Source organism: Athene noctua, chromosome 4 (assembly GCF_965140245.1).
Source record: "Athene noctua chromosome 4, bAthNoc1.hap1.1, whole genome shotgun sequence".
Lineage (NCBI taxonomy): Eukaryota > Metazoa > Chordata > Aves > Strigiformes > Strigidae > Athene > Athene noctua.
The window spans coordinates 58,898,123-58,910,512 of record NC_134040.1 but is presented as its reverse complement, the minus strand read 5'-3'; positions in this window follow the sequence as shown (position 1 = coordinate 58,910,512).

Below are 12,390 nucleotides of genomic sequence, written 5' to 3'. Positions count from 1 at the left end.
ACATTATGAGAATTATTAGGTGCCTTCTATTTATCATTTTGTTATTTCTGTTCACAGCAGATTATTTTAGTAAATTGTTTTGAAGTCTCACTCTGTATGCTTGCCCACTGCCCTCCCCATTAGTTCAGGAAAAAAAAACCAAAACAACTTACACCTACATAATATTTTCCTGTCGTAGAGCTTTATTACTATGACCACCTATACCAATTCCAGAAAATGAAGAGAAAATTTCAGCCATTGAGAGGAGGTCACACATGACTCTGGAAGGGTATACCCTACCAGGTTCTGTGGCCAGTGAAATGCAGCTCTGGTTACTTGTGAGTCAAATTGTTTCCACAGATCAGAAGTCATACCTATGGTCTCTCTTTATTACCCTTATCTCTCTCTTTTTTTTTTTTTTTTTTTTTTAAAATCCTCTCAACCTCCATTCTTAGCAACTCAATATCCTATTTACCATACCTACAGAAGCCAACATTATAAAAAGAATAGTTGTAACCTGTGGAACAAAGAATAGAAAGGCTTTTCTCATGGAGTGGCCAGGAATAGGATCTAAACCAAGATGCTATATAGAAGTTGAAATTCACTGATATGCATTGATGCTTTCATCTCTTTCATTTCAAGAGAAGCACAAAAATATTAACATTAAAGCCCCTCACTTGAATACTTTCAAAGGAAAGTCCGTCAACAACTAATCAATCCAATCATTTCAAGTATTCTCACATGGGAGCCACACCCAAACTGTGGGGTTTTATATTTAAGGCACCTTGAAAATGAGAAAGAAAAAAGGGAGTTAGGGATAACAAATTCCCTTAGGCTGGAATATGGCATTATGACTGGATCACTAATAAAAAGAAATTATATTCAGAAAATCTAGATAAAAGTAATATACTTTAACACACAAACAGGAGGTAAGGGAAGCCCAGGAGTGAATGCCAGAACTTCCATACAGAAGTCAAACAGTCTCACTCTTTTCTAATATTTTTCACAAGAAGAAATCACATACAGTTTCTGTAACCAAAATAGACATCTTGTAAAATGACCTGACTCATTCTGGATACAGTCAGCATGCAAGTTTGCTTATTTGGTTGGTAAACTGTCTGTAAATTGTCTAAACAGGTTAAGATGATCTAGCCCTTCTACCTGCTCTGTGCTAGCCTTGCTCACACTGGGCTTGTCCCCCCTGAAACATGGACCTACTCAACCATTGCTAATTAGCTCTCATAAGCCTCCACCTAGCACAACTGGGAGCTGTGTCTTTGTCTGAATATCTACACTTCTAATACAGTTTGCTCTTTTTCAGCTGAAGGGAGGGGTTTCACACTGCAAAGTTAAAGGCTTGCAAACTGCACAGGAAAAAAAGCATAAGCTGTGATTTCTTGCTTGTAATGTACAGAAAGCATTAGAAACATAAGTAAACAGAGAGAAAGGTCAGTAATAGCCAGTTAATAAACAAATTCATGCTTCTTAGCTGGAACTTGGTCTCTTAAAATTAGTAAAAATCTAGTTGAAGTCTGAAAAGTTTCCAGATGCAGTTTCTCCTTTGCTATCTCAAATCTATCTTTGTCAAACCGGGATTAAACAGTATCATTCCTCTTGACAAAGACATTTTACCTGTTCTCTTGAGCCTCAAGACACTAACCTAGTTTAGACACAAAAGCTCTTGTGCTCAACCACATACTTACTTCCAAAACATTATTACACTAACAAAACAGTCCTAGCAATGCTGTATTAAAAATATCAGACAATCTTTAGCTGTAAGAGCATTTAATCACAGCCTGAAAACAGTTCAACACAGGAGTGAACTCCATACATCACGAAACTCCTTTTCTGTTTCCACCAATAACATACACAAGCTTTAACTTTCTCACGGCATATCACAAGAGCATTAATCACAGCCTCACATTCATTCCCCTGCCACATCAAACCATAACGCATGACACACCCCACATCACGGCTCATCTTTGGTTTTGCTTATGGAACACCTCCAGGCAAGGAGCCAGGGACACGAGAATACAAACACCCTACTCTCTCCCAGGTTATTTCACTATATCACGTGTGGAGCACAGAAAGAGCATGGATAGTTACACCACAGGATGCAGCAGCACAACCCAGAGTGCTTTTGACATTTGTAACTGATTTTTTATTTAATGATTTTTAATTTTTTTTTTTAAAGACATCATATAGTGAAAACAAGCAAAGAAAATCCAACTATCCCTTGTTAGTTGTTAAGTACTGTATCACACAAACTATTTCCATACATTTCAGTGATTTCTTCCCTGGCAGGGCTGATGGCTAACAGCAAAGAATTCAGCCCAGAAAGGGATTTGAGCATCTCCACAGGTAGCACTGCAGGATCTAACTGATCACCAGGCCTTGAGTGGAACTTGGGACTGCATTAACACAAGCACTGAGCTGACCCAAAGCCCAGGGACAATCAGGTACCTCAGGAGGAGATGCAGGGGCAGACAAGTGACACAGCTCAGGATCCCTGGCAGAAGTTTCTACAACCTGCCTGGGGCCTTCAGGGGTTTATTAAGAAGCAGCATCACTGGTTCATGATGTCCATCCTCTGATTAGAAGTAAGCACCTCTAGTTCTACTCTTAGAGCAGGAGACATTTCCTTCAGACCACAACTAGTTTAGCATTTTGTTGAGATATGGTAGATTAGGCCTTAAAGCTCCTCTGTTCTGGAGGGGATCCAATGTTATCATTCTTAGTTCCCAAGAAAGCATCCTAACACTTAAGCCAGCAGTATCCCTGAGCCTGAGCTTTCCCCACTCTTCGAGGGGCTGCTCATGCATTTATCATTCTATAGAGAAGAGCATGAAACACTAGAGCCTGCCTCTCCACTTCAGATACAGGCACTCAGACAACTCTCTCAGGTTGCAAGATTAATTAAAAAGGATGGATGAAGGCTGCTCCCACTGAACAACCCATTCCCACCTCACCAGAGAACTCCATTGCAAGGCACAAGGTGGGGACTCCAAGCCCTGAGCCCAAGGAAAAGTTACACTTGCTGCATCCTCATATACTACCATAACATTCTTTCTCCTTCTATTGAGCTTGCATTTCAGCCCTGCTAGGAAGTGCCCAGGTACACCTAACATTTTATTATGGCAATTACTCTTCCGTAGTACCAGAGCAACAATATCAGAGATAGCTGTGAAGAACAACAGTCTTGTTAAATCCTGTCAGTCCAGCTGCACCACAAGGAAAAGTAACAAGTACTCTGAGGTGCAAACATGGTGGGAAGGGTAAGAGGCTACAGAGGCAGCTATTAGTGCCCTTCAACATACACTTAAACTCCTTCAAGAGTTAAGCTTCAAGATTTCTTGCCAGTTAAGCTGCTCAACACTTTCCAAACACATCAGTAGTTTAGCCATGTCTCTCTTAAAGTGAGGATTAACTTAAACTAGGCTGATTTGAGGCCTCAGAAACAGAGCACTGCATTCAAAACACATCAAAACTGCATGAAAACCAAAGGTACTAAATTGAACTCACCTTCTTAACTTGTTTCCCCCTAAAGACTGCTACAGTCTACCTTGAAAAGAGTCCTTTCCTCTTTTGCTTTTGTTTTGTAACCTGACTTCAGAGGCAGCTGGCCTTTACACCCCAACCAGAAAGGGCACCCTGGGATGGAGAAAATCCTACCCACACCTGGGGAGAGCAGCCCTCCCCCCCCAGTGCTGGATTAGTCCCACTCACACCCACTCTGCACAGCTGTGAACACTCTCAACCAGCCCAGAGAGCAGGTGAACATGTTATTAAAAAGCTGTAGTATTGTGTCAAAACCAGAGTGCTTTCATTTGGATGCTTTCCTCCTCAACGCTGCCTGTGATTTCCACCTATAAACTGAAATACTGTGCCCTTAAACGATTCTGTCTCATAGGCGTGTCAATTTATCTTAAAAAAAGTGGAAATGACAGAACCTGCTTTTTGCATTCCTCCCAGTTAATTGGATTTAACTGGGTGGGGAGGAAGAGAACTCTCTCTCCGCTGGTTTGGTTACTTTCTGTGTAATGCTGTAATTCAGCTTTTCCCTGACACTACAAAACACTGCCATCCCTTGCTTAACAGCAAACTCCCATTCCTGCAGTCCAGACGGTTTCTGTGGCTCCACAGCAGACTGTCTGAGATTTCTGTCTAGGGCACAGAAGCATAATTATACTAATTATGAGAGAGAAAAGATAATAGATACAGAAGTTCTTTTCCCTAATCAGCTCTAGGTCAAAGCTCTACCTACAGCTAACAAGGAAATAATCTATTAATGAGCCCACATCAGGAACCAGCATAGTCACAGCAGTGCAAACACAGAAAGCCATAATTTGCAACAAATGGGTTAGAGCTACGTTTTTTTTAAAATGGCAGTCTTGGGTTTATTTAAATAAAGACATTATTATCTTGAAACTACAATCGCCTCAGTGCTTGGTCTTAGCTTAGAAAGAAAGAAGGCATCCATCTAAAGCAACGAATGCAATATACTGAAACTTCAGAGTTCAGGACTACCAGAGTAAATGCTGAAAGTCCAGAACAACCTCTGAACCAGCCCTTTGGAAAGGTCCTTTTTTTCTTACTTCTCCTGCTAAGCATGCTGCTTGTTCAAGAGAAAGATGTCATCCATTCCTAAATTACAGTAACATGTAAATCACCAGGACTCTGGGCGTCAGACCACCCCAGGCAGCTTAGAGCTTTCTAGAGAAACTGGACTGTTTTTCTTGTACAAATATTTTATTATAGTTTTTATGTACAAGCAGGACACTGAAAAATTGATTGTTAGGACCACAGAAATATCAGTGCAGGCCTTACATATCCTACAGCTAGATTTTTTTCATAACTGCTGGTAGATGTCCCACTGGCAGCAGAAGTGCAACAAGATGCAAGGAACTGATTTTCAGCACTGTCTTCTATGCTTCTAAGAGCAAAATGATGCAAGCATTATAAGCTGCTGTCGCTATGACTGATAAGCTTTATCAGGGTAGCAGGCTGGAAGGAAATCTGCTTTTTGTTTTGCTTTTTTTCAGGAAAGAAACCATCGTGCAGATGCAAATCATGACTGACATGCTCTGACAGCAGCCTGCAGTGCAGGTGGGACGCAGGGTCTGGCTTTATGTTAGCTCCTCTAATTCTTCTTCAACTGTCATAATTGAGTAGTTATTGGAGGGTGGGGGATGTTAATATATATTTAGTATACAGACTGCTTGAAGGAGGGTTTGGGAAAAAAGTAGTACCAAATGCTACTTTTTCTCTGTACAACCACATACTTTAAGAGTACTGTGATGTTAATGCCCCCTCAGGAGCAAACTATTAATTTATTTGTGGACCCAGATTTTTGAAACTGCGCTGAAAAGCACTTAACTATTTCAGTCTCTAGATTTTACAGCAGAAGCAACAGTTGTGATTTCAGCAAGTAGGTAAAGGGCTTGATGCTTCAGAGTGATCCATGCAAAACAGCTCACCAGCACCAGGGAGCACCGAGGAGAGAGAAGCTCCTTAAACCCAGCTCTTCTGGGGGCTCAGGCTCTTTACACAGGGCAACAGAAGGCCCTTCTTTTCATTTGCAGTTCAGCACACTGAGCTCTGACCCGCCTACCCCCTTTGCTCTCTTTACTACACAGCATGGCCAGAGGAAGCAGCAGTTTCCTTGCCCTTCCTTAGCAGTTAGAGCACTCATTCAAGATGTGGGAATTAAACAGTTCCCTGTCTACTTGCTGGGACTCACATCCATCTGTTCAGTTTTGCAAGGGCTGAATTTCCTCAGAAATTGGAGACATGAACACTCTAACCTCCAAGCCATCATGTAAAAAGACTGCTCTGAAAGCTGCCTGAAGCGAGCACCGCAGGGAGAGCAGCCTGTCTGTGGCTCAGGCAAGACAGATGTGCCACGCCGCTTAGCCCTGAAATAAAGGCAGGTGTTTCTGAGTGCAGAAATAGCAGGACTGTCCATGTCTGAGGCTTTAAGTATGAAAAACTAGGAGCAAATAATTTTCAAGTTTAGATGACAACAAGCTGGCTGAGAGGGGAGGTGTACTAGTTCTTCCTGTAGACCAGTGCTGGTGACACCAATGCTCCAGATCAGAGGTGGGAGAGATGACATCTCCTGTATATGATAATCAGACCCACCAGAACAGAGCCCAAGCATGATGCTTCCCAAACAATGAGAAATAAATAAATGAAAGAACTATCTGCCCCTTTAGGAAATTAAACAAACAATATCCAAGACCATGTTTCTTGCTCTGTTACTTATTAAAATTTCCTAACAAAAAAAAATAAAACTCTGTACGTCTGTTATTTGCCCATTTCCTCCCACTTTGTTCTTGATTTAGTGGCATACATGAGAGCACACACACACGGTACAGTCCGAACATTTTACTTTCCATTCTCCCTGGGATAATGTTCCATGTTTTATAGCTGACCAACAATCCAGGATCATAGCCTGAGAAACACTGCTATAATGAATAATCCACCATCGTTTTTTAAAAGGATATTTCATTTCCAAAGATAATAGAGAACAGCTATCCAAAGCAAGGCAAGGCAGTATCCCCTGTCTTGTATTAAGAAAAATCTGACAACCTCGCATCAAAGACAGAGGTCATAACTGTTTTGTCTGTGATTGTAGTTAAGAGTTCAGAGACAAATAAGAAAAGCATCCACTGTAATGAAATTGTTAGATTCAGTTGCAGGAATGGGAGAAGTAGCTTACACTCTAAACAGGATAAACCAGCTCATACTGGTTTACATAAAACGCCCTAAATAACAATGCCAACACAGTGTGTCGAATCACTGAACCAACAGAGTACAAGATCAAATTGCTGTTGGATAATCAACAAGTCCTGAGACATACTGTGCTTCTCTTCAAAGAACTGGTGTTCACCTACTGATTCTCTAAGGCGTCCCATGCTCTTACACCCTAATTTTCTTTATAAAAATTTACAACGTCAAAATGATGGTAAAGGGAAGGGACAAGCATGGCATGGAGAGCATCTAATCTTCTCTGTTAAAACGCACCTTTTTTGGCTATGGCTATCACACTACTCACAGTGTATACATTTAGACTCCCATCCCGTGCAACCTGCCAGCTGAAATGGCTTTGGCTGGTGTATGCATGAGAGTACAGACCTCATCCAGAAATTACTCTGCATTGCTACATACCGAATTTAAACATATCTGCAGTGCACTGGGCTCTGGTCTGGCCAGGTCTTGCAACTCTGCCTCAGTATGTCCCTGTGCTTTTATTGCTGTAATGTGGCAACAATTCAATCACAGTGCCAATCTCAAATATGATTCTAGATATACCACAGCAGAAATTCATTTTTATTTGTCCCAGCAATTATAGCTCACAGCTGCCTGCTTCTCAGCGTTTGGGGGAGCTTGCTTGTTCCTGAGTTTTTAATGCTTTTCAGGGGTAGGGTTCTGTTTTGATTTGAAAGCAGAAGAAAAAGAAGGGAAAGTAGCTGTTAACCTTAAAAATCTGTGAACATGGAAGTGTATTCTTTTTCAAGTAATGAATGTTATTTCCTGCCTTTTATTTGTGATTGCAATTATGCTTGTGTTGATAATGTAGGAGTCAAGGCAATCTGCTTGCTTTCAACTATGTTGACCATGCAAAGCAGATTTTAATCTAAACAATAAGCAGATTCAAGCCAGAAATAAACATGTTGGTCTCCAAGTAAAAGAAGCCTACAGGATATTCTCAGGGTAAGATTTTTCAGCATTGGTTCCACTGATATTTGTTAAATGAAATAAAGTAGCAACAGCCCCTTTATAAACAGTCACAACACAAAACACAGCAATTCCAATCATTATTTCCATTTCTTAACATCTATAGGGGACACCAGTTTATGGGGATTTCTGGCTTTTTTTTTTTTTTTTTTAGTGATTACACAGCATACGTGTAGTTAATCAGAGGATCCAAAAATATGTCTGCCCACCCTTGTCATTGTTGCATTTCCCTTGACCTATTTACTAAAGAACAAATTATACTGCTGATTTATGGGGTCGGAAAAAAAGCTATTAGTGACAATTTGATTTGCATAAGTATTGCCACTGAAAAGTAAATGTTATTTATTATCACAAAAAAGCAACAAAATTGAAGTGGTGTTATTAGGTGATCACTTGCATTGCAATGGGAAGAAAGGTCAAAAGCATTCAGCATTTTTAAAAAAGGAAAAATATCTTCAAAGTAGGTCACTTCCAAACACCTAATTCATTCCTAACAGCAATTCACTGTAGGTTCCATAATTTATGAATCCCGAGGATGCACTTAAACATCTGCAATTTCATTATTTCATTTTTTTACACCATCAGCTTAAAATTTTGACAAGCCCTTGTGCAGGTAACAAGTCAAGAAGTTGAGGATTGCTATTCAGGAGAACCAACGAACCCAGCTGTTCACCATGATCAAGAAAGGATTATTTCCTGTGACAGGTCATAGCAGAGGATTTTCTTGCTGTTGTTTAATACCTGCAACAGCTGAAAAAACAGCTGCTTAGTTTGAACATTTAAAAATTCCCCAGTGAAAAAAATAACCTTTATTTCCAGGGTTTTTCTGTGTTCTGGGGGGTTTGTTTGGTGGTTTTCGTTTGTGTTTTTTTTCAAGAAAGAAGAAAAAACTGCAGACCTCAATCAACTTGTTCAAGATCTCGCAGATTCATAAAATCCCACTCTCTAACTAAAACATAGCAGTCTTTCATGAAAGATAGCAGAGTAGGCATGTCATAACAGCTTCATGAAATAACCAAGGCTGGTTTAAATGCATTCAGCATAAGGTACTGAAGCCTTGGAGCATTTCCAGAATGGCAGAGAAATACTATGTAGTCAGTAGTGAAGAGCTGCTCACTGCTCCTCCCGTCCACAGAAGCAGCCGTGGCCACTCCCAATATGGTAGGGCAGCATCCTGCCCTACTTCCAGCCCTCTCTCATCTCTCATCATCCATTTAGGATACCCTTTGTCTCGTAGAAAACAGACTTGCCTTTAGCCAGATCTGACCCTTATTCCAGTTTTCTCTCTCCCTGTAATTACAGGAAGCAAAGCTGATGTCTCAATGACTCCACAGCTTTCAGATTCACACACTTTCTCCAGGAGTTGCTCCATCATCACATGCAGCCACACATGTCTCTCCCATCCTTTTCTGATGTGTTGTGAGAAGCCACAGGATTACAGCAACAGAACTAAATTAGCCACCTCTGTCTGCTTTTCCCTCCTCTACCTGATTTTTACATTCAGTGTTGGACTAAGTTTGGAGAATGCAAATAGCAGGTGTGATTCAGCAGTTCTGCTAATAACCAGGTAAGCAACACCACCACTTGCTTGCTGCACCTTACTGGTAACAACCCCTTCTAGAAGCAGCATTCACTTATGGCACTGTAGTTTCAAGCAGGCTGACAGCAGTAATTCACTGGCTTCCCTTCATCTAGGTCAGGACTTCCCAAACTGTGGTATGCACACAATGCATATGTGCAAAGCTAGTTCGAAGAGATATGCACTAAAACCAGACCCACTCACAGTTGTTTTCTCTGGAGGAAATGGGGACAGTAAATACTGCCCATGCATCTGAATGCTTCTTCCTGTGCCTGCTGGCAGCCCCAGACCTGCCACCACATCTCTCCACATGAAAAAAGTCAATGCTGAAGGTGGAAGTTAGCAGTCTTTGAGCATTTACTCATCTGCACAAGAATTCTTTGCACTGTTTTAACAGAATCGGGCTTTGTGCACAAGGGTATTTCACTGTTCACTGTTTTCACATCCCAGTATGAAGCACAGCACCAGAGACTCTCCAGCACTGCATGGCAGTGGGTCCCAGCAGTCTCTCTGCCTTCCCTATCCTTGACTTGTCCTTTGGAAGTAACAAACAAACTGCTTAGTGAGGATGTGGATAATGTGACCATGCAGCCATGCAGCTCTGCTCAGTCATCTGACTGTCATGTGGAACTAACTCAGAACCGAATCTGGATGAAACTGTCTTTTCTCTTCATCTTCCTTCCCTCTCCCCTCACCTCCTGTAAGCCTCCTAGAGATTCAAATGGTGTTTCCCCATTCGGGGTATTGAAACATTTGTCACAAACTCATTACAACATCAAGAAAGCAAACTTCAGGACATTCAACCAGAAGTCGTGCACTGGTGTGGAGGAAGAAAGGGAGACCACAGTAACTCCCAGCTCTGCACACACCGCCATAGGAAACAGCATGCTTCCAGGAAAACAGCCCCCTGAGCCGACACACTGCACCACTGCCCCTTTCCTGTCCCCGAGGGGCAGAAGCTCTCTGGTTACTCTCTTGGTCCTTTCTGCCGGGAAAGGTAGAGCGAGGAAGGGGAAGGCAGAGGACTGCCAGAGAAGGCAGCAGTTTAGCTACCCCTGCTGATGGCAGGCAGAAGTGCGGAGTGCTGGGCCCTACGGGGCACCAGCCGGGCCGTCCTTCCCTACCCCCTGCGTGGGTCACGGACAAGCTCAAGGGGAGGCCAGGGAAGCTGCAGCCATTCCTCACAGCTCAAGATCAAGCTCCGTATGTAGGTGTTTAACCAGGAGTCACCCAAAGGTCACTAAATGACTCAGTCTGCAATAAAACTTGAAAGTCCCGATGCTGTAAATCTGCCACTTGTCATAACCACTAAATCAAATATATTATAGAAATCAACATAAGTCTTCAGTTTCACAAAGCATGGCTGCACTTCAAATTTGGGACCTGGAATGCAAAAGACAATTTTCCAACTACTTCAAGGGGAAAAATTACCTCAGAATTAAGCCCACTGTTTGATTTGGATAACATTTTCATTTTAACTTAATCTTTATGCAGCTCCCTCCCTCCAAACATATTTTCTTAAGGTTTGAGCTTCTTTTCATTTGCCTGCACCACTGAACTGTTTTCCAACCAACTTCCACATGTGATCACTTTAATGAAAAAAACATTGTCTGTTCTAACTCGTTACAAGAAATTGGACAAAGTCACTGAATACAAGGGGAAAAAAAATTGGAAAACCATGGTAAGTGCATGACCAAATGTTTCTGCAAATACGGAAGTACTCCTTCCGTTCCTCCTGACATTTCCAAATACTGTTTCCCTTCTTGGGTCAGTGCCTGCATCATACAGCATCTTTTCTTGAGAAGACACTAACTAGGAGAATAACACAAGATGCCTTGAGAGTTTGATGGCTTTAAGAAGTGAATGAATCAACTGTTCCCCCTAGGTTCATCCTCCTTTCAGAAGTGGTTGGGGCCTAAAATAACTGGGGAAGTTGAGGCTACCATCTGTATAACCCCTTTCTAATCATCACCACAGTCTGACCATGTTCTCAGGATGAGAAACTGCTGTGGTCTAAGTGTGTGTCACAGGGTTTTGCCTAGCGATAGAGAAAAGCTGATGGGCACTGAGAAACAAACAAGGGAAAGAGTGGTCTCTTTCATTTGCTCCCGCTCACAAGTATAAAATTAGAGCAGTAACACACAAGGCGGGAAGAAAAAAGATCCAAGTATTTCTTTCATCTCCACAGTCGTCTTAGAACCATAATCTGTTTTCATATATATCACGCCCATAGTGTGTATTGCTTCCTCTCACCTTGAGCACCCACTCTTTCCTACAAATCTGCAATTGTCTCCAACAATGCCTTCTCCTGCACAAGCCTTCTCTGTGCCTGAACACCCACCATCCCCAGCCTCAGAAACATCAGCTCAGCAAGGAGAAAACGGCCTACAGCTCTATTGCGACCTAATCTCATGTGGCAGATCAATTTTTCTTCTTTGTAAATTCCTCAGCTTTTCATTCTCCACTGTGCACCCCTTCTGCTGTCTTCGTGTCTCAACAGAGGCAGACCTCCTCTGAGGGCAACCATACTGCATACAAAATACACATGGGATGCTTCTGCAAAAATCACTTGTTGCTGGATCATACTATGATGCTAACTCCCTGTTAGTCCTCTCCAAGATCATCTGGAATGGGCCTAACTAGGATCAATAACTTTGGAAGGGGAAAGGGGAGGGGGGGAAAAAAAGAAAGAAGGGGAAAAAAAAGTGACCTAGTATTTGCCAACAAACCATTAAAGTATTGTTGAACTTCTCCTTTCTGTGCTCCTCAGATGGTTCTCTTTTTCAGATGGAAAGGGGAACTGTAAGAAGAAAGACTTTTCTCATCCTCTTTCCAAACTGGCATGATGAACATCCAGGGTTTGAGGTTGTTGTTAGGGGTTTGGTGGGGTTTTTAAAGGTTGAATGCTTATTCAAAGTCTGAACTTCATCCTACCACTAGCTGTGACTCCACTAGGCAGCAACCTATTCATTACTGTTTCAAACAAAACACAGAAGTTTTATTCCTGCATTGCAGTCCCAGTTCTGACACCATCTTTGAACAGCCCATTTCCCCTGGCTGCAACAGAGCAGAAGAGACACATCCATCACTAA